The sequence below is a fragment of the Anser anser genome (genome assembly GCF_964211835.1).
Source record: "Anser anser genome assembly, chromosome: 2".
NCBI classification, from domain to species: domain Eukaryota; kingdom Metazoa; phylum Chordata; class Aves; order Anseriformes; family Anatidae; genus Anser; species Anser anser.
The window spans coordinates 90,763,695-90,786,561 of record NC_139721.1 but is presented as its reverse complement, the minus strand read 5'-3'; the positions used below and the strand labels follow the sequence as shown (position 1 = coordinate 90,786,561).

General features: G+C 42.2%; 1 protein-coding gene and 1 long non-coding RNA gene across 3 annotated transcripts in view; one reads left to right on the top strand and one right to left on the bottom strand.

The window, feature by feature from the left end:
- LOC310895229 overlaps positions 1–21,243 on the top strand; it is a 35,914-nt gene extending 14,671 nt beyond the window's left edge. Inside the window, exon 2 of the long non-coding RNA XR_014580550.1 lies at positions 11–21,243. This is a non-coding gene — a long non-coding RNA (uncharacterized lncRNA). The remainder of the gene's footprint in view (positions 1–10) is intronic.
- Positions 1–22,867, bottom strand: part of BMP6 (bone morphogenetic protein 6) — a 96,935-nt gene that overhangs the window by 47,536 nt on the left and 26,532 nt on the right. The window lies entirely within an intron of this gene.

Here is a 22,867-nt window from a genome sequence, read left to right as displayed (position 1 = left end):
AGAAATGGAGGTGCCTTTTCCCAAACTCAAACACCTCTGAGGGGACGCTATTTAGCATCAGACTGGGACCAAAGTATAACAAAGATGAACTGGTGGAACAAAAATTCTGGAAAAAAAATGTTTTGCTGAAGTTACCATTTTATGCTTAACAGTACACAAAAACTCAAGCTTGTGAGAAAACAGAAATTACTAGATGAAAAGAAACAAACAGACTAATTTCACCTCAACTAATTCTGAAGATACTTAACTCATTTTTCTTTTTTCAATGAAATCAGCTGGCTCCTGAGAAATATTTCTATTCTAAGCAGAACTGTATTTTGCAATGTGAAACAAAATTTAGTCCCAAGTGCTCACCCGCTCCCATCTGCAACCCCAGCTACAGTTCTGGGTGTTTTCTGGGGCTGCCACCTCCACCAAGAAAAGTCCCAACCCCACAGGGAGATCAGACCAACATGGGGGAAGAAACAGAAACCCACCACAATTCCACCAAAGCAGCATTGATCCCTGTTCTAAGAAGCCTAAGAGCATTGGGCTGTACAGTGGTAGCACAGTACTTTTGACACACAGAAACACCAAAGGTCTTGCACACACCTCTGCTCTTAACAAGAGTCCCTCAACAAAAAGCACTGCAGGAGAAGTTAATTTATTAACTGATGTAACAACCACACCCTCCATGAACCTGCAGTAGGTATAAATTTATCAGAGCATTGTTAAGAATCCCATGAAAACCCACTTCCACAAAGGAAGCTCTCTCTAAGATATTTTACCAATTGCAGCTATTTGTTCCTGACATAAAAACAAACAGAAGTCTATTTGCTTTTGGTATTAAAAAAATGCTGTGGAAAGACCTTGGGAAACCAGAATGTAAATTATTTTGCAGTTTTCCTCACAATGTTTTTTGCTTTAAAAAAAAAAACTAAATATTTTGCTGGAATTTGTAGAAAATCTGTATTTTTAATACCAGTAGCATGTTGGACAAGAAAGGCAATTTCATGCTGGAAAATACTTGACTTGATTTTTCTTGTTTCCCAATAAAATTGGCTGACCTTTATTTGGCTGCTTACCAACATCAACTAAAGACTGACATCTGCTTTTTGATCTATGTGGGCAATAGAAAGTTTTCATTTGTTTAGATTTTATTTTGCATTCCTATAGATAGTAGAAAACTAACAAAATTTTGCACTTGCAGGAAATAGCATTCAGCTCACAAGGTATAGTAGTAGACACTCAGAGAGCCTAGAAAATAATATCACATTTCCTGAACAAGTACTGCATAATCTATTTAGCCTCTTAAAAATGTTTATTCACTATACATGCATGCACTTGCTAAACTTTACCTACATTACAACTATAACTGTAAAACGATCTGGATGCAGACTGTTTCCCAGTTTTTGCTGTAGACGTATCTGTGTTTCATAACCAGGAGAGGGATATGCAGAGCTCAGAAGCAGATGGTACCATCAAGGATCTGTGTAGGTGCATCAGTAAAGGAATAAACACCTCCCCTCATTTAATTACCATACACAATTGTATAACCACAGATAAACTACGTAACTCATGCACCACTACGTAACTTCTCCTGCCTACTTGGCTGAATCTCTGCCATGGTTCAAAGGGGTAAATGCTGTGTATACAAGTGACCGCCTTCCCTCTCATAAGACTCCCAGAAGTTGAGCTTTCCCCACCACCCCAGGCACAGATGAGTCAGCACTAGGTTGAATTTTGGGAAACACCAAGAGTACTTGCCGGTCCCTTGCAAACATCACCACTACTAGCCTCACTGAGGTGAACTGCTGATGTTGCATAACCAACACATCCTCAACGCTTCTCAGAAAAAGCCCTGCTTTGCCACTGACCATCTTCTCCTGCAGCATTTGCCTGTGTAAGCAGACATTCATACTCCTGCTCTTGAGTTCTTAGCTCAGTGGGCCTTCATGCATGCAGTTCATTCACTCTCAGCTGAGCTGTTTCTTTTCAAGCATATCATCCCTCATGCTCTTAGATACTCAGTAAAACAGCAACAGTCAGATGAGGTGTAAAAGCTAATGCTCATTTTGGTGATGAGAGACTGGTAGGTTGGTATGTCTACACAGATGTACTGTGCAAATTTTAAACACACTTTCTTCTTGTGTGTTGAGTTTGCATCCACATCATAAAGCTCTTAGGTCTGCTATACCAGCAAGTATTATCGAGGGAGGGAAATGGCTCTGCATCTAACTGATACACCCAGTGCTATACTAACTCCAGGAAATCAACGCTTGTCTCTGCCAGGAAGGAATAAGAGTCTCTGTGGCACATATACTCCATTCACTTCCCTTACCTCCTCAAAGAAGAGATTAAGACAATTCTTTAAAAATTAAATTCACATAAAATTACATACTTTTCACTTCACACATCAGATCACTTGTATACTGCATTCTCACAGACCCCTGGTGAGATACTGAGTGGAGACTATGCTGTGTGTCTTCCTAGCATCCCGAGAAGTTAGACAGGGAAGCAGGTTACCTAGTCATCCCCAGCATATTCACTTGCAGCACCTGGAGAGCAGTAACAAGGTCCTGCTTTAAGTTGCTGAGCAAAGAGCCTCATCAAAGGCACAAGAGGTTTGGAAGCATGAACTTCTGCACATTAGATTTAGTTCTGAAGATTTGGGCAAGGACAAAAAAAATATATATATTTTCAAGTTATTTGTAAGCCAGTTGAGAAGCACACCAAACAGAATCAGTGGAGCTGTGAAAAGCTTTTGACAGTGAAAATGGGAATTTTGGCCTCTCTCACACAAGCAATGCAGGTGAGAGGTGTGATGGAAGACTCTGCCGACTGTGAACCCCATGGCACTTTGGGACAAAGGCTTGGAGCGCTGCCCCAGTTCCTAGGGGCAAGAGCTCAAACACTGACTGACAGTTTCTAACTGGCTTAAAACTACATACGATGTGTTAGAGTTGAAGAGGGTTAAGCCACCTGACTAGAGGTAGCCAACTATGCTTTGAAACAAAGCCTTTTAAGACTAAGAATATTCAGTATAGTACTTTCAAAACTTCATGCTACTCTGCTCAAAGAGCTGGGGGTGGAGTGAAAACAGAGAAGACAAAGCCCCTTCCATAAACCATGGATTCAGCTGACCTTATGTCTACAAATAGTTTAAATCCCCAGGAAGAGTTTGCGAATGCCCAGCATAAATTCCCCATTCTTTGTCTATTGAACCTTTTCCTATTCTTCCACCCCCCAGTCCAGATGGAGCCTCAACTTCAGATATAAACCAATTCACCAGCTGCAAAGCCTTAAAAGAGATACTCATAATAAATCGCTCCTCAGGAAAAAATAAAAATCTCTTGCCATTGGCTTTCTCCTGGGTTCTGAAAATCCCTAATGGGTGGTGAGTGGGATGTGGTGAGTGGTCAGCAGTGTCTCCTGCACATACACAGTTTCTGCACAATCCTCTGAGGAGAACAGCAGTTGTCTGCATTTGATTTCCGAGCCACATTTTCATCCTTTTCTGCCTGCACCCAACCACAAAGAAAAATAACATCCGTGCTGTGCATTCTTTTCCCAATTCTAGAGCTGTTCGTCCACTTCTCCTCAGGACAGCTAATCTCCTATAAAGAGCTTCATCTCACAGCACAGCTAGATAAGCTGGGATGCGAACATCAGGACCGCCAGCATTTTTTTCTTTTTGGGGTGGACTGCTAGCAAAATTAGTGCTTATGGGGATGCCAATCTACTTCTGTCTGCCAAGGGTTATACACTGAAACCACTTCTGACAGCCCAATTTAAACTGCATAGAGGAGACGGGTGGGGATGGAGCAGGGGGCAAAGCCTTTCCCAATGTATGCATCAAAGACGACTGTATATATCCTGTCATTGTTTGAAAGCATTGGAATTTTTTCCAGATTCTGTGTGGTTTTCAAAAGAAATGACTGTACGCTTTCTTTACAGACTCAAGATTTCAGAAGTTTAAGGAAGCATCAGAATTAATGAGAAGCGGATGACGCTGGTTACTGTGGTTCAGCCAATTGTCCAATTCTCCCTGTCTCTCAAAGTAAATAAAAATAGACAACTCTAGTGCCAGCGGTGAGGGGGAAATATCAACATGTTTCTTAGCCTTCTGGTTTCCTAAGAACAAATGTTCAATTCGAAACAAAAAAAAAATTCAAAACCAGAACCTCAACCGAGCTATTTGTTGCATTTAATTCAGAGTAACAGATTGTGACATGCTGGCTTCAGCTTCAAGACACTGAAAAGGTCTCAGAAATGAAGATTTATGAGATTCATAATCCTGTTTTAGAAACATCCTTCCATTAGGCCTTGCTGATCAGAATACTTTCTTTGGCACTCAACATATGAATGACAAGAGCCATGAGAGGACCTTGACAGATCATACATCTAGAAGAATGTTGATCTTAAATTTTAAGACATTCAATTAATTGTGCTTCCTTTTATTAAATCATATTTAAAAAAGCCACAAATCAATATACACTAATTTAACTCATCATCCCACTGTTTTATACAGCCACAGAACTCAACGCTGACATTATCTATGCCTTTCTGAAATAAATTTGCCAGTTACTCTAGGTTACAAAAAGGTTTGAACGAACAATGCTGCCACCATAAAAAATTGCTCCTCTTAGATTTTATACCACATAGACTATTGCATTCCTTTAAAATTATGACTAAGGCAAATTGTCCTCATGCCACTCCAAAAAAGGCAGTGTATTAAGCTATTTCTTAGCTAGTCTTTTCTGCATTATTAATACACGACAAGGCATGATGAAACACCACAAAAGTAACACTCCTGACAAGATACAAAAACATACCCATTTCTTCTTAGTTACTTATTTTAGACACCCACCACTACAGATAAAAAGTCACAAGTCAGCAGATATACTGTGTGGTACCTCGGAAAGCCTCATCAATGTTTGTTTTTGTTTTTTGTTATTTTTAACAGATGTAACAATTTTTTTGAACATGTGGGCATTATGATAGCATCCTGTTTGCTAACTTTATCCACAAAAATTTCAAGAATATGGTGTAGAAAACTCTCTTCTGAATAAGTTGCTTTTTTCCCAAAAAAGTTTTGGTATGCAATATGAGAAATGTGGTAGTCAGTAATGGGAAAGTATTGGGCAAAATAAAGGGCAGTACTTTCTTGCTTGACCTAGCTTGGACATTTGCCCCAAGACTTGTCCAAGACTGATATGTTTGTGTAACATAATTCACCCTGGCAATCTTCAAGGACACAAGAGCAATGACGGCCAGCACCACTCTGCAAAGAACAATAGGATCTGAGAAAAATATGTTCATCTGATTTTGTTTCAGTTCTCCATTGCCAGCAGCTGTGGCACACTGTATTCCTTAAATCAAGGTGACCATCAAAAAGTCCCATTCACAGACATCCAGAGGGTTAATTTTATATTCTCAAGGACTTTAGTTTTAAATGTATTACATATTAACCGTAGGCAATGCTTAGAGCCATAGTGCTGACCTGACCCATGAAAACAGAGCAATCCCTATGGGTGAAAAGCATGTAGTCTTTTTAACCTGACACTTCACACTACAGCAGTAATGAGACTAAAACCCAAATGAAGTCATGTGTCACTTTGACCGGAGATAAATAGCGCTAACTCTGCTTTACTTGATGACCTCCCATAGTGTGGGAAGGCTCAGCCTGAAATTTTTCACATACATGTCTAAGACATTGAAGCCTTTGTGGCATTTTTCATTGTACAGTACTTTATGCTCTCATTTGAGCTCTTTGATGATCTTCTCTGGGATTTTGTTTTGCCTTAAATAGTTCTGCAAGTTCCTTTTTGAAACAAAGACTGTTGAACCCACTGTTGATGCCACGTTTGTTTTCTTTCATCATAATGAAGTATCATGTAATTGATTCACAGTCATTTTCATTACCTGAAAACTTCAGCATGACCCTAGCTGGAAAAGATCTGGTTTCATTACAGAGTATCTGATGCATCTGCACAATTAAAATGCCATCTATTTTGAACCACTTAAAACAGAGATAAGCTACGAGAAAAAAAGGAACCTGTGGAATGCAAAAAAATATTAGCATCTGAAAGTCTCAACTGTGTAAATTTATCATAGGGAAACAGATAAATCCAGTCTCCTATGCAAGCTAATCACAGCCCAGATAACAATCTTATCTGTGCTGAATGGACGCAAAGCTTCTCTCATACCTACATATCAGTATATGATTTCATTGTCCAAAAAACACGAGGTCTGAACCACATATTGTGAGGGACATTTACAATGAACTCACTTGCAGCAGTTCAGCACAACAAGGCCAAGTGAGTCAGCAACTGACAAAGGCTGGTTTGTTGTAAAGGAAAATATACATTTCTCCCTTCCTGCTTCCAAAGCAGGAAAACAATAGGGCATTAAATGCCACAGATGTTTCAACAAACATGAAGTTTTTACGATCATCACTGAAAGAAAAAATAAAGAGAAGCTCTCAGTGACAGCTTCCACCACAGCAGCAAACGTAACATCCATGTTGACCCCCACAGAAGCAGTGGAGGATGCAAAACTCAGTGTAAGTGAAACTGGCTACCATTATTTCTGACCAGTTAATGCAAACATGTAAAGATTAAAGCAAACAAACAAAAGCCAGATGCTATAAAACACTGAAATAAATAGGTGTGTGTGGCATAGTACAGACTATGTGCTAAATGTTCTCCATTGTAGTTCTGTTTCTTCCAAATGCTCTGCTCTCTCCCATTCCTCTCCTGGTATGAAGGGGAGTTTCAAGACATTCGGTAGGGCATGCAGGCTCCCCTGCATCACATGTTTTCCCAGGGTTCAGAAAAACAATACCAATCCTCCCTACCAATACCCAAAAATGTTGTATTCCATTTGCTAACATTACATTAGCTAAGCAGACTTTGAATCGTCACTCACTCAGACTTTAAGCCAGCTAAGCAGACTGAAAATAAAGAATGCAAAAATTTTATTGCAACAGAAACAAAATAACTCATTTGGTGAATGAATGAATCTTCCTCCATTGTTCTGAGAAATGGAGCAGCCAGTTTCCCAACCCGAAGGCAAACAAGAATGGCTTCCAGGAGTTTAAAAGGAAAGACAAAAAATGGATGAGCCAAGAAACACAGGTTCAAAGGGCAAGGCCCCTTATGTTTCTTAGGGGAGGTTACATAATTTACATAAGGTCAAAATGGAGCCAGGGTTTGAGCTGTGATCTGAATTTGGATGTTTTTGGAAGACTCATTTTTTGACACAGTTTAGAGTATTTCGTCTTATCACAAGAGAGCCTGGAAGCCTGCCTTGGTATTCCCAAATTACAGAGTGCTCAACTAACCACGTGCCCTGCAATTCCTCTTTTCCTCTTTCCTTCAGGGCTTTCTGGGACAAATTTTTCCCAGGACCCCCAATCCCAGACAGCAATAAACAAAGTGGGAGTGGTATCGATCTCCTGCACCCTGGGAAAGCAGAGAATAACCGTCTAGGGCGGGGGCTTGGTAGTCCACACAATATCCCCAAGATTCCCCCAGCATCAGCCTAGTGGTAGCACGCACAGACTGCTGAAAACCCACCAGCCAGACTCCTCATGCCAAAATGGATTCCCACAACAGCTACCCCCAGTTACATCAATGCAGAGGACACCTCAACATCAGCACTGGCACTGAAAATGTGGTGTGGAAGAAGTCCTCTTCCTTTTGAAATGCCGTCTTTCCCCATCCAGACAAAGCCTATGCACTTTAGCTCTGTGGAAGAACGAGGATTCAGTCCTGGGGAGCATAAACTTTACCCACGCACCGAGGGCTAGTTGCATTTTTACAACCCCGATGTATTGAACATTAGAAAGACTTTTTTCCTTGGGACTTTTTTGGGTGGGAGGAGGAAAGACTGCTTGCTCTTTGGAAAAAAAAAAAAAACCAGAAATAGATTTTTAATGTAAAAGACTCTTGAGCATTTAATAAAGTGGAAAATTAGTCTTTTTTTTTTTTTTTTTTAAATATATATATAGCCTTCAGTAGTGCCTATGCCAAAGCTAGACCTCTTCAGAAGTAAACTCGTTTCATCAGGCAAGGATTAGTGGATTATAGGGAGGGGAAGGGCAGAGATTACCCATCATATCTCTTGATTAGATGTAGCTACTCCACTTCAGTGTTTGCCACAATATTTTTTAAAAGGTCACGCCAGAGTACAGCAGTGAAGGACAGCAAAGGTGGACTTGGGGGCCAGCCCCATAGTGGGGCAAGGATGCAGGAGGGCAGGTATGACCTTGGTGCTCTGCAGCATCCTTTTCTCTGCAGCTTTCAAAATAGAACCTGTGGATTAAAATAGCAGCTTTACCTCCTGTTCAGTCCACCTCTTTGCAGAAGTAGAAGGAACCCATGCCTGATTAAGTTAGTATTTTATATTGGGATGTGACATTTTGTGCCTCTTTCCTTGGTTTCAGAATTTATTTCAGCCATCCTACCCTATCTATTGGCAATCCTACTCCTCTCCCTGTGGAAGGTTTTTCTCGTGGAGCTTGCTGGCAAGGCCTCATCTTTCCCAACCTCTATTATCAAGGATGCAATCTTCTCAGCCCAGTGCTGCATTTTACACACAACAGAACAGCCTCTATAAATTGGCCTCACAGCACTGCTGACCGAGACTCTGGCTCATTGCAAAGCCTGAAAGCACAGCAGGAGCCTGTGTGGCAGGGCTGTTCACCTGTGCATTATTTGACTAGGGCTGAAAGGGCCCACTGCCAGCATTTTGCCCCGGGTCTGAAAAATCTCACCGCATCAGTGGAAAAGCCCCCTCGGAGGTGCTATTAACCACCATTAAGGAGAAGGGAGGGCCAATGCCTGAGGAAAGCACCATGTGGGCTATGCGGAGACACCACGCCAGAAGCTCGGAGAGACAAGACCCAAAACTCTGTCTCAAAATGCCCAATACGACACACATGCTAAAAGCTGCTTTAGCTTTCAGCTAGATCAAAAAGCAAGACAAACTTTTTGGCACAATAAAACAGAAAGCAAGCAAGGCTTTATCATATGATTCCAATCACAGACAAGAGGCCTTTCAGCCCTCCAGAGATTAGCAGCATTGGTTTGGGGTGCAATAACGCTCCATTTCATTGGAAGTGAATCTGTCTAATTTTAAGGGGGGAACAGGAGAGGAGGGGGCTCTCCTCCTCAGGAGATAAGCTCCTTTTATAGCCTTGGAAATTCTTAAAGCTGCCAGGGGTATTAATGAGCCTCATACACACAGCATTATCTCCTTTGTTTTTAGCAAGAGCAAACCTACAGCTGCAGGCAGCCCTCTTTACAACCATCACCCAACAGGCAAGGATCGGGTCACACCAGTGACAAACAGGTTCTCTCAAAACGTTTCCCCAAGCATTGCCGGATTGTTTTCATTAGTTTACAGGAATCTTCCATTTGTGCTTTTGAACAAGAGGCAAGGAAGGTTTCAGCATTTCTTTCAGGCATAACTACATTTCTGACATGTTAATTGCTACTCAGAAAGGCTGTAATTAGCCAAACCTAACATCATTGCACTTCATGTCTATTACTGAAATCATACTTGCAGACCAATTAAAGAAGCCCCTCAGCCATCCAATGAATAAGGTTGGGCTCCTTTGACACACAAAAATCTTTTGTAGTGGGCACAACTACTTGGAGGATGCTGCTAGCCCTTTCACCAGTTGGATGAAGTCTCCTTCTCAAATAAAAGTTTACTGACAGAGAAGACTGAAGCAATTCTGCTCCTGACAGAACAAAAATAAAATTACTTTGGGAACATCTTTGAATGGCATCCATCCCACTTTCTGACCAGCTATGCCTCGCCACTCTGTTTGTGAACAAAATTACTCAGTTTGCACTGATATTTGAAAGACCACTCATGTTCAAACCTCCTCAGATGATTTGTGTCTTCTAACATTCCTTCTAATCATCCTTCATTTGCCAATAACCTAAAATTTTGGCCAAGTCCTCACGATATAACCTCCAAACCATGGAATTCAGACAGAACCAATGGGCATGTTACTGAGCCCACCACCTTCCCATGACTCCTCTGAACAGCACCATCACCTCCTAACTTAACTTCCATCCCCACCTACTACTTCCCTACTACTGTTTCTACCACCGTTTCTACTAGAAACTACGGTTTCTACCACCATTTTCTTTCCCCGGGTGCGTGACAGGGTGCTCCCATGATGAGCACCAGACAGAAGAGCTACCCTGCTAGCAAATGTCCATATCATATGACTTGGTGTATACCCTTAATGCAGTATCTGTACTTGCTCAGTTTGGATACACTGACTCTTCTCTGTAATTGGAATTTGCCTGTGACCTGTCTTTAACTGCTTGAAGTAAACAGTGCCACCCCAAATGCTTTTGCCTCCTGCAAATTCTTAGCAGTATCTCTTGACCCAGATTAAGATAATCCGCCGACTAGATAGAGGTTTACTGAAGCTGCTGTCAAAACACAGAGGGATTATTTTTAGCAACATATTACCATTCTGTAATTTGGTTGTGGTATCTGCCATGGAGAAAATGGTTTCCTGAGCAAGGTACCTCCTTGAATTCTGTCTGTGTTTTGGAAATCAGTCCACAGATGTGGCTATCAGTAAGTTTTCTTTCTTCATTGCTGCAGGTGATGTGCAGAGCAACCGCAGAAGGGGAGTGAGACACAAAGTCCTTATGCTTAAATAATGTCTCTTCCAAAATACATGAGGTGTTTTACTCTAAATTGTTTGAACAGCAGCATAACAATAAACTGAAAACATCCTGTCTTCATTCTTGACTTTTTCAGCTGCTTCTCACAACTATTTGAGAATATTTTAGAAAAATAAATATGTAGGCAACACATGACTTGGCAAAATCCATTTCTACTCTCACTCAGTATTTAATCATAGTAGACCACAGCATCAAAGCCCAAATTCTTTCCCCCTTTGCCACAGGGGCAATTGTACAGGTGTTTCTGAAGGTGAAATTTACTCCTAAAACATTGACAAAAGGGAAATAATATTCCCTTCACCTGGATTTGCCTCCCTTAAGAAGCATTCAGAGCCAACCAGGCAAAATCCAACTTCACAGTGTCACTTCTCACAGCTATCTCTCTGTCAAATTTCAAAATACCAAAACCCAATGAGAAAGAGCTCATCTTAGGTCTAGCAACACATGATAAAACCAGAAATAAAACTTTTTAGGAGTTAAGAAAAACAAAAGCAAACTCTCCCATAGCAATTGCAAGCCAGGTTTGAAAAACACAGATTTCTGGTCATTTTGATATATTCAAAAGTAAGCAGGATGCTAAGTCGCAACCTTAGTCAAAGTACCCACTTTACCTCTGCAAGTGTTGGCAGCCTGACCTATGAGAAAAACTGCCTCTAAAACATGAGCTTACTTATGGTCAAGGCAAAGGAAAAATGAGTGGCCAGATCCCATGGCAAATATCAGGAAAAAAAAAAAAAGTGTTTCTTGGGGAAAATTAAAAAGAAAAATATGCAGCTGGTAGCCCATCAGGTGTTAGCCTGGGGGCTAGTCATTTTCCTGAGCTCAACAGCTGAACTGCAGGGGATGCTGAGCTGAGGATGACTCCGTCACTTCACTGGAGAAGCCTAAGCAGAAAATACGGCTGTTTAATCATGCTCTTTCCTATACATCTGACACACCTGCTTCCTTCTGTGACTAATTCCCTTTTCTGTTGTGGAAATATCTGGTTATGAAGACAGCGTGGGCACAGCAAGGCAGCCAACCGATGAATGCATTTGCCACCAGTCCGTAAACAAGGGTAGTAATGGGAAGACCAGTAAGAACAAACAGACTGTTCTTCAGTGCCAGCATGATTAAGGAACAGCTGCAAAATACAGGACCTATCCCAAAAGCCAACAAAACGAATGGAAGCTTTTCCACTGGTGGCCAAAAATCCCAACCCCAGCCTCAGCAAGGGTTTCATTACAAACACTGGGGCATCTCCCAACCAGTGGTGCTGCTCACAAGCCCTACTGATGCCAAGGACAGCTGCAGGAGTCCAGACCAACCTCAAATCAAGCCGGGCAGGCTCTGTTTCAGATACTCCTGAGCTCACTCTACATGCAGTCTCATTTGGCTTTAGGGTAAGCATTGGGTGGTGCAAAAGAAAAAGAAAAAGAGGACCCATCTGCCTGCAAGCTTGTCGCTCTCCCTGGGAGCCTGGAACAGCTTCGTGACACACCCCTCCGCTTCCTAGATTTCTGTTATGTATGGAGGGAAGAGGCATTTTGCAGAATTATTTATGGGTGGGATTTTTAAGAATGCCTGAAGCCTTTTCAAGGAGGTCCTGTGATACCAGCTGACACAGGAATTCATTAGTCCTCATCTGTTCATGTTCCACGTCAAATATCTTAAACCAAACCCTAACTGACTTGTGGTCCAAGTCAAGATACCAGCTTGAACGTTCATTAAAGCACATGTGAACATCACACACAATGCAACATAAAGATAGAGGCTAAAAAAAAGTTACTCAAACTTGCCCTGCATAATGAATGTGTGTACAAAAAGCTCTCTGACCAGACATTCATAATGATAAAAAAAGAACACTCCAAATGCAAAAAAAAACAAAAAAAAAAAATCACCTTATAAAGGAAACACCATGATTTTTGCCTTCGGTTTCTTCTAGTATTGTTAAAATGTGCTTACGATGGTCTTTACATATTTTTCTGATCTCCAGTTACTGCCCAAAGGCACCTCTGTGAAGAAGAGAGTTCTTCCCTCCCCCTGCCTCTACTAATATCCTATGTTATAAAGCTCTTTTTTCAAAGAAGCTAAGACTGAATGTAAGATTTAGTTCATACATCCAGAGTTGCAAGAAAATTCTTCCTTTTCTTAACAATGGTAAGTTCGTTGTGATGCAAGTTTGCATCTGAAATGGGGGCATTGCCAGCATTTGTCACAAAGATTTCTCCTTACTGGCACTGCCTCCTTGAGGCTTGCCCTGATCGAACAAACTCCACTTGAGATGTTTGCAACCATTCACAAGGGGGAACGGGGACAGGAAGGGAAGCACCTGTTCCCAGTCCAGGTTCAAGAAGAAATGTCGACATGAGGAAACCATCTCAGGTGGAGCCCTTCCTGCCAACCCCTGCAGAAAGGCTGATGAATAGACACGGGGATTCAGCTACCTTCTCACCAGGTTGAAGAGAGAGGACACGAGTGGAACAGCACAACAAAGCATGTATTGCTGCTGCCCATCCTAAACCTGCCTTGCAGGACTGCAAAGGAGGATCAGGTAGTGGTAGTGGTTCAACTCTCCTGCTTTACTATGAAAGACATTCATTTTTCCAACAGTGCAAGCGTCTTGATTGCAACTTGCTTTTTGCCCAGTGAGGTGGAGGGCCAGTATCAGCCTGGGTCATTGACAGGTAAAGAAGTATTTAACACCTGGTCGGGCAGGCTCCTTTCTGCATCTAGTTTAGCTTCGAAGGTAAACTCTCCTGGACTGATCTCTGATGTGTAGAGTACCTTGCACTGTGAGAAGACCAATTCGGATCAAGGCTTCCAGATGTCACCATAACACAAACAAAACGGCATGTTCATAAATGTAAACATTTGAACTAGGATGGAAGTAACAACTGAGCAGCTGACTTAGCTCTTAAGGGGATAAAAGGTCTTTCATGTATACACTTTCTTCACGTATTCAGATGAAAAAATTCTACACCTCCAGCGGTAATCCTCATAAAAGTGCAGTTATTCCCTGAGAACTGCTTGAGGACTCAGGAGTGGTAATTTGCACATTCATAACTTTACAGCTGTCAATTGACGTTTCCGTAGCTAATTAGAATGCGTACAACCAATGTAAATCAAAGATACTAGAGCATACATCAAATTTTAATGAGCTTTTGGAATCAAATTGTTTGGAAACCTAGCTTCCAAGTCATATTTAATACACTATAATGTTTCCAAGAGGGAATAATATTTTCTGCTCTAATTCTATTCTGTAAAAATGTGTTTTCTCTGCCAGTAAAACATATGGGACAGTTTTTCTGTTGTTAATAAATGAAGTCATGCAGTACAGATTTTCACATTTAGCACTCTGAAACTAAGCCCTTTTTGGTCAAAAACTGGGCAAAAAATAATCCTAAGCAGAAGTAAAATTAATTGTTTTCCCATCATCTTTTTAAAGAGTGCATTTACATACAGTATTTTTTCTACAGTCACGAAATGCACCTATCATGGACGAAAAAATCTCAGGGCAAATCTCCCACCTAGGTCACTAACAACTCTGTGAGAGGAGGGTTTGTAGAAAGAGGTTCTCAGGAAGAGGCATGGTTACTCTTCTCAAGGTAAATGGAAGAAAACAAAGCTTTGATTCAGTTGAACATATATTCAAACTTTTGCTTTGTCAACCCATGAATGCCTCAATCCTGAAAAACAGTATTTGTCACACAAATTCCACCTGAACTTTAAGGAGTCTCCTCCAAGTACTCAGATTTAAGCATCAGCCTGAGCTTTTGTGGAATTCAAAGCTAAATCTGAAGCAAGTAGGTTTTAAAGAGAAAGAGGAGCTCCCTTTTTAAGTTAGCAGCTGGGTAAAACTGGTAAGTCTGCGTGAATGGAAATAAGAAATCAGAGCAGTTATTTATCAGGAATAGAAGGTGTCTTACATTAGGATGTCAAAAAATCCTGATTCTAACTGCATAACAAACCCACAAAAGTGGTTTTGTTTTGAAGAACACCTTTGCAAATATGAGAACTGAATATACCTTTCTAGCCATATAGTGGCTTTTGTATCACACTTGCTAATGCTGCAAATGCTATAATACTGAAGAAATTACAGGAAAAACTTGCTGTATAACAGAATCCCAACAGAAGGGAAGCATCTCAAATGCCAACAAGAGCAAAATGTGGAAGTGAAGAAAAATTAAACCTGAGAGCTGGTCAAGACTACATAAACCTTCTGTGATACACCTATCATGTCAAAGCTAATGGTTTCTAAATATCTTGCTCAGCTCCAGACTGCTTTGTGCAAGGCTTCAGAGAACTGCTAAAATCTTGCAGGAGTACAGAAAACATCTAAAAGCATCAGCTTTCCTGAGCCGTTTTCCCCTCTACTCTACAACACTGTATGCCCTAAATATTAGCTAAGGATCTCAAACATGATCCACAGCAATTGCAGATAACCAATGTGTGTCATCAGAGGGAAAGACACTTCCTGACTTCCACCACTTCTGGGACATCTGAAAAGGCCAGCATTATTTTTATTTCTTTATCTGGAAAGAAAAAAGTTGACGTTTCAACCCTTTCAGCTCCAACCAGACCCACCTCTGGTTATTACGGCCTGCTTATATCCTCCACATTCAAGAACTAAGCCAAAAGAGGACTCGAGTGGGAATTCAACACCACCCACTGTAAAACCCGGGGATTCTCAACCACTTGTAAAGCAGTAGGCTGCACAACGCATGGGAAAGGAAATGGTTCATTTCTGATCTAACTGCACAAGGAACCTGGACAAAAGCACTCCTCTGTGGAAGAAAGGTGCAGAGACATCCCTGCAGGGGATGCACGTCCTTCTCTTTTTCATGAGTGCTCCGAGTCCACAGCCGCAGGGACAAGGTCCCATTCCCACCTCAGCCTTCCCAGCATCAACCTCTGCAGCCCTCTGGTTTCACAGCTGCACAAGGACAAACTAACACAGCAACAAAAACCCAGGTCCTGCTCCATCTCCACACAAGAAACAGGTTTGTTAGGATCTGGGCCACTGCTGGGCACATTTCCCCCCAAGTCCAAAAGCATCTTCAATGCAGTTTTTTGATAGCAACCAAACCTGTGCATTTCTCTGGACAAGGCAGGACCCTTGGGAGCAGAGACCTCGACCACAGGCTCTGCTAAGGGTCTCCAAGAAATCTCTCAGTGCTTTTTCCTTCCATGCCCAGTGCTGCTCCACATGCTCTGCAAAAAAACAGACCATGATGGCAATTTATTAAAAGGAAATTGCAGCGTCTTGTGCTCGGTTTTGCAAGACTGTGTGGTTAATTGAACTTGGCATGAGGGGCAACGAGTGGAGTCCTTCTATGAAAGAGCTGCACAAAATGCAAGCTCATTTAATCTTGTTTCCTTATCCACCAAGAATCTGCGCTGCAAAATTAACCTTATTTCTTTGAGTTGCTAACTTGTCACCAATAATTATTTTCCCAGACTTGAAAATGTGATGACGAAACAGCTGACAGCCCCTCTGAGCTAACAAAGCCAGATCCAACCCTCAACAAACTCCCCTAGTGCCCTCCGATCCAGGCGGTCTTTGAAACATGGAGTTAGAAAATTGGAAGCCTTGTTTAGAAAAAAGGCAAACCCAGGTTTATTGGCCTTGCAGGACACAACCAAGCAGGGTGGCAAGGAACCAGCAGCCCCCTGTAGCACACGCCTGCCTGTGATCCTCCAAAACCAGGGAACCACCACAGAAAAATAAAAGGAAAAGCAGCAGATGGAGCATATTCACTTCTGATTTTGTGAACAAGTTAAGGAACAAACAACTTGGTTAAAGAGCGGGTGGAGAAAAGCTTCATCTCTTGACTTTTCTTCCCCTTCTCCCTTAAACCATCCACACAAATCTGTCTGCTGAAAGAGTGTATGAATGGGAAAAAATCCTGCTCGTGAGCCAAGGCTCGAGTCGCAACTGCCATCAGACTTTTGACTGCTGGCCAAATAGGGCTCTACGGCTTGTTTTCATTCTTCCTGCTTCCTATTACCTGGGATCTAAACATTTAACTATCAACAATGGACAAATCTCCATACACCAGGAGGCACCCAGGGATGTGCCAGGGCAGCTAGCGAGTGCACTCTCCTCCAAGGATGATAGATGCAGGGATTTTAATCCATTTAAGCACCAGAAGCGGGATAAAGACTACTAAAATTGTGTGCCCCTGAAGCTCCCGCTGCCACGGAGGAGCGCTTGTCCCCCTACTTCCTGGGGCACAAGGGCTGCAACCTGCTGAGCTGAAGCCCCGCTGGGGTAGCAGGTGCTGCCTCCGGCTCCATCCCAGGACCCTGTGCGAGGGCTTTCATGCAGGAAGCCACTGCCAGGGCTGCAAGCCATGAGCTGTCCTGAGGGGTTTGATAAATAAAGGAAAAACAGACGAAAGAAGGGAAAAGCAGCTGTTTGGAAACGAACTGTAAAAACATCTGTAGCACACCACCAACCTTCCCTAGCTGCAGCGGCAGAGGGTTTTAAAGGGACACAGCTTTGCAGCAGGGGACTAGGGGTTTGCAGCCACCCTGAGACAATGCACGCTGGCACCCACTGGATCCCCAAAACAAAACAAATGAAAACAGAGGACACGGAGCTGTGCCTCCACAGCAAGCCCATCCCTACTGCACGCAGGACTATGCAAAAGAAGAAAAGAGGAATTAAACCAGAAACAAAGAAAAGCCCTCAATAACGCCATCCTACACCTCTGAGAGTCCCCCCAGATGATGCTCTGTTTCACAAGTGGCATTGAGGGAAGTCTAAAGAGAGCTCTGTGGCATTTTAATTTACTGCTGGAAGGATGGCTGCACTACTGGAAGCGATCAGTTCACACACGGACGGCTCCACCGCTGCCCGCGCTTGACTAGCTGAGAACATACCAAAGAAACATTAAAATTAATCTATTTGGCTTCGGCGTGCATCATTCCAACACAATTTTATGCATTTGCTTCAGACTTAGTGGGATGGAGGAAAAAAATAAAAAGATGGTTCAAGGGTCTAAGTAGCTCAATTTATTTTTCAGTAACTAAGTTACCAGAGGCTTGTAGGGAGATTGTATTTATTTTCTGAAGGAGGCTCCAAGTTGGCAGAGAGGTCCTTGGAAGTACATATTTCTTCACGTTCTCTTGATCTCAGTGTGTGGAGATTCACTTAACAGCTGTTTTATGTGCAAATGTTTTTTCAGGCATGTCCTCCCCAACCATAAACAGATTTTTAAAGGAAACCCTCTTAAAAGAAGTTAAGAGACAACCAATCTCTGAGCCTCTTCTCACCCAGACCTGGAGATGAGATGTAAGCAAAGCTCAGAGGGTCTTTAAACTGCAGAAGGTTGTTTTGTGCATTTTTTTTCTTTTTCTTTTTAATATATCAGTCCTACAGCAGCCCTTACCAACACAAAAAGCAACACTCTGACCTCCACACAGCTGTATTTCATCCCCCCCTCCTTTTTTTTGACATACACGCATATGTGCAGTATCTACGTTAGGTATACCTACATTTAATCTTTCCTTAAATGACAAAAACAACTAGATTTTTTGGCAATGCAGAAAGCAGGAAAGGCAGTCACTTTCAAGAGCTGCAATGAAATCATGTAACAGTTTGGCTGCTACACAAACCAAACATACACATAGGTGTGTATATGTGCACACATACGGAAAGGGATGGGGAATTCCGGAGGGGATGCAGACCATCACTTCCCACTATTTTCTGGGACACAGATCTCACTGACAACACTTGGGGCTGCTTACTTCTTATGGACATTACAAAGCCAAGGTCTTGCAAAAACAAACAAACAAAAAAAAACAACACTTAAAGGCACTGCATGGTACTACTAAATAGTATGTGTTAACTTTTTCAGGTTCTTCAGAACATGACAGAACCCATAGGCTGGGCTTCAAAACAAATAAATAAATTGTGCCTCTAATGATAAAAGATCAAGAATACCAGTAGGAAATAATAGATGCAGAACTGTGTTGAAACACCAAAGGGGAGAAAAAAAAAAAAAGAAAAAAAAAGGAAAGATAAGCCATAGTAACAGCCAGCAGCAGAGGCCACCTCTGAGGCCACCTGGAGAACAAGGCCAGCAGATCCTGGCTCTGACAGGGCAGTCCCATGTCCTGCATCCTTTGGCAGCAGAGACAATGTTGAGCTATCTGTCTGGTTTTCTGCTTCCAGAATGCCATTCCAGACATTCCCTCACCTCTGATGGCTGTTATCGGCCCCTCGTTGTGCCGAGTGTAGCATCTGTGGAGCCAAGCTCCAGATCAGGTCTGCAAAAAGATCAGACTAATAAAGAAAGAGGGAGCAGGGCCGAAAAATCAATATTAATGCTGATGCTGAAGTTTGTTAGCACAGTGAATCCAGCTTTAAAACTCTGCTACTACCAAATCAAAAATGTGACAAAGAACCAAGACACAGTAAAAATTTCCTTTGGCAGTTTAAGCTTGCTCCTCTCTTTGCTACTGATTTGACTTTGTAGTGGCAGGCTTCTGGCCAAGTCATCTGTCAGCCTGTGACTCCCATAGGCAACATAACGCCAACATAAAAGCACCAAGGTAGCATTAAATCCCATGTAGTCTGTTCAGAGTGGGTCCAGATCGCACTCATGCTGCAGAGTGATCTGGTCTGGGGCAGAGACCTGGAGCAGGACCGCAGATCCTGGGCTGAGTCATCGCCTCACATGAATGACTCGGCAGGACAGTTGACAAAGCTCTGATGAAATCTGCTTCCTGAGTTTAACAGTGCCATTACCTCTTCTGTCCCAAGCTGTCAGCCAGTAATTAGGATCTTGCAGGTTGTTTCCATTAGGAGATGAAATCAGAGCCAGGTATAGAGCTGGCAGAAAAACAGGATTTCCAGTTGTCAGGAAATTTTCATTTCTTTCAAGCATGGTTTTGGACTAAGTTGGATGTGCTCTTTGTGCAGCTGGGGACGATGGTTAAGATCTTCTGGTTATACCTGTGCAGGGACCGGGGACCCCAGAAGTCCCAGCACCTCCTACCACAGGGGAGGGCAGCCCCATACATCTCCAGTGAAACAACTGAGGCTCAGCTGCTGGCATTCCTACTTGCTCTTGACAAGTATTTCCTCGAGCTAATGCACCTGATTAACAGCAGACTTATCTTTATGCAACGTGGATCTATATACAGTGGAGTTCTCCAACGTCTACATAGCCATTTGCATCCCCCAAACCACCAAAGAAACTTGCATCACATCTGTTCTGAACACACAGAAATAATAAATGTCCACAACAAAATTGAAGGTCTGATATAAACCAGCAGAAGCACCTTCAGGAAGAAGGTGGAAGAAACAAATCCTGCCTTCTGGAAGTCCACTGGCCCAGGAGTAGAGGAAGGACGTGTGCTTCACTGCGGATACCTCCCAGGTAAGCCAGGAAGAGCAAGCATGAGCCAGTTCAACCTAAATGTGATCATTTGATGGCTCTGAGAGATGCTTTGCGTGTACTGGAATTTTGTGAGAACCATTAAGTATCAGAAATAGTCCCTTAAGATCAGTGATATAACAATTCCCATCACGCTCGCTTTTCCTGAAATTCACCATGAAAGGCATCTTTCTGCATCTTGTCTTGTGAAAGACAAAAAAAAATATTTTCTTGAACTAATATTTAGTTACAAGTACTTCCCCTGGAGAGCTGCTGTTCTCAGAACTACTGACCCTACAAGCATTCACCTAGCCAAAAGATATTTCTCCTTTTGCCAACCTCCACTTGCCAGTTGTCAATGAGTAGTTTGTGAACATCTCAATGCTGTTAGTTGGCATCACCCACCCCAGCGTTTTCTCCAACTAATTTCCCGGGGCTGTAAGCTGCAGACTGACAGCTCATAGCAACTGTTCACTGTCCGACCTACTGGCTTGCCTAGCAGATGCTAAATCTGCACCTTCTTGTCATTCATATGTACTCAAGATCTACTAAAAATCTTATGCTATCATGCTTAACATCAGCAATACGGAAATTTTTGCAGGCTGCAGGACAGGAATGTTTCTTTCTCCTCTTTTGCTCTAATAGTTTTCCAATACAAACGTTCTAATTCTAAATGTCCTTTTTACTATCCCATATTCAACCAAGTTTTAACCTCTTTACCACCATCCCTGCCAGCATATTCACTTATTCGTGTGCAACAAACATAGAAGGAGGCACCAATACAGTTAAATAAATTATTTTGCAAGAACAAATGAGCATGTGGAACCTTTTTCTTTTTTGTTTTTAAGCAAATTTAAGTCCTTCTATTTAACTGAAGTCAATGTAATTAAAAGGCACTCCTATTAATAATATCTAGCATCACTGATTTACGTTTTCCAAGACAAGTATTTAGAATCCAGGTCCCAGCAGCTCAAGTATTAGTATCTGTCTTTTGTGTCAGCAGATTCCCAATGATCAACTCACTTGACCAACCTCCCCTGAGAACAAAGACATTCTTGCAGGATTCAAAAATACACACGAAAACACAGTGTTGCACCCAAAACACATTGTGCCGTGCATGGACTGGGGCCAGACGAAGCAGCCCTCTTGCGGGACAAAGGCTCTGCAGGGGCTCCGGGACCTCTCCTGGGAGGCTCTGCTCACCCCACAGTGGGACCAGGACCCCATCCGATCCTGCACCCAGGGTCCAGCAGTGTCCACAGGTGCCATCGCAGTTTGTGCTGGCACCAGCCTGAAGAGTCATTTCAGGACTTTCTAATTCAGTTGTAAGGTCTCCCTCCAGCCTTGAACGAGAACTTGGCACTAAACAACCCTGAACTAGGACTGGATACTTTTATTCAAAGCAAAACAAAACCTTGAAATAACTGTTTGCACTTTTTTTTTTTCCTAATTGTAGGTATGTCCAAACCAAACAATCTTGCCTCAAAAGGTTACCATTTGTGTGAGCTCTCATAACACAAAGCCAGTATTAATAGTGTGCTTAGCTTTTTATAGGCCCATAGCCTACTATTTAGGTATATGCTCACAGACCTTTAATGAACAGGTCTAAAAGTGAAATACAAATACTGGCACCTACATATATCTCACTGCCTAGTACAGAATCTGCTCAGCTGACCCACAGAAAGGGTTCTCCCGCAGTCACGGTGCAGTTGATGCCCTAGTACAACCACTAGTTGCTCATCATCTCCTTACAGAACAGAGGAGTTTTATCATGAGTCTTGTAATACACTTTATCTGTTTTCATATATTGAAAATCCTAAAATCAGCCAATAAAGTAAAACCAACTCCTTTTTTAGTATTAAAGTATATATATACTTCTACTTTTCTAGCCTTCCATGGGAAAATTCAGAACAAAAAGAAACTTGCAGGCTCCAAACCCAAAAGCAAGGAAGAAAAATACTAAATGTCTTGGCTGACAAAAACAAGATGACCTGAGGAGTTTGATCTTTCTTTGTTCATTTCTGCTCTTGAAATACACACAAAACAAAGGCTGGCAATCCTGCTCCCTGCAGTTTTCATGTGGGAAAATTGGTCGTGAGAGCCAAATCACAAAAAACTGTAGCCGTATGTCCATGGCAGTCTGTTCACAAACTCTTACCCTGATGACAGGCCACCCTAAGACAATGCCTGGATGAACCCTCCCAGAAGCGGAGATCAGCAACAGGCAAGTGAAGGGACAACTTCCAATAAAGTCTCCCAGCGCTGCTCTACAATGAGCAAAAAAGCTGAAGGATCTGCCTGTTTCAAATGCTTCATCAAAATACACAGCTACTGAAGGCTGAGACTGATCCTTCAGCCTGCTAGCTGATACTAAGTCATGCTTATTTACTCGCATACCTCAGCTTATCCCTGTGCAAAGCAAGGAGCTACCTTCTAGGCCTCTCTCTAGTTGCCTGTAAAGTACTTTAAATAGAGGGTTATGTATGTATGTGACAAACGGCTCATCACTTCTGTTGTGCACTGAATAGTTCATCACAAAACAACTAAATTCTTCCTTCAGGTGCATGATGAATTCACCCAGGAGAAACTATGCTGGCTCACCTGAGAATCAATCCAGTACGTAAGGAAATGTTCTTTCAGGTGTAATCTCAGAGATCACAGTAGGTTCAAAACCATAATTCTTTTCAACTAGTGGTTACCTCATAGAATCATTTAGGTTGGAAAAGACCTTCAAGATCATCAAGTCCAACCATCAATCTGACATATCATGTCCCATCACTAAACCGTGCCCCTTACTGC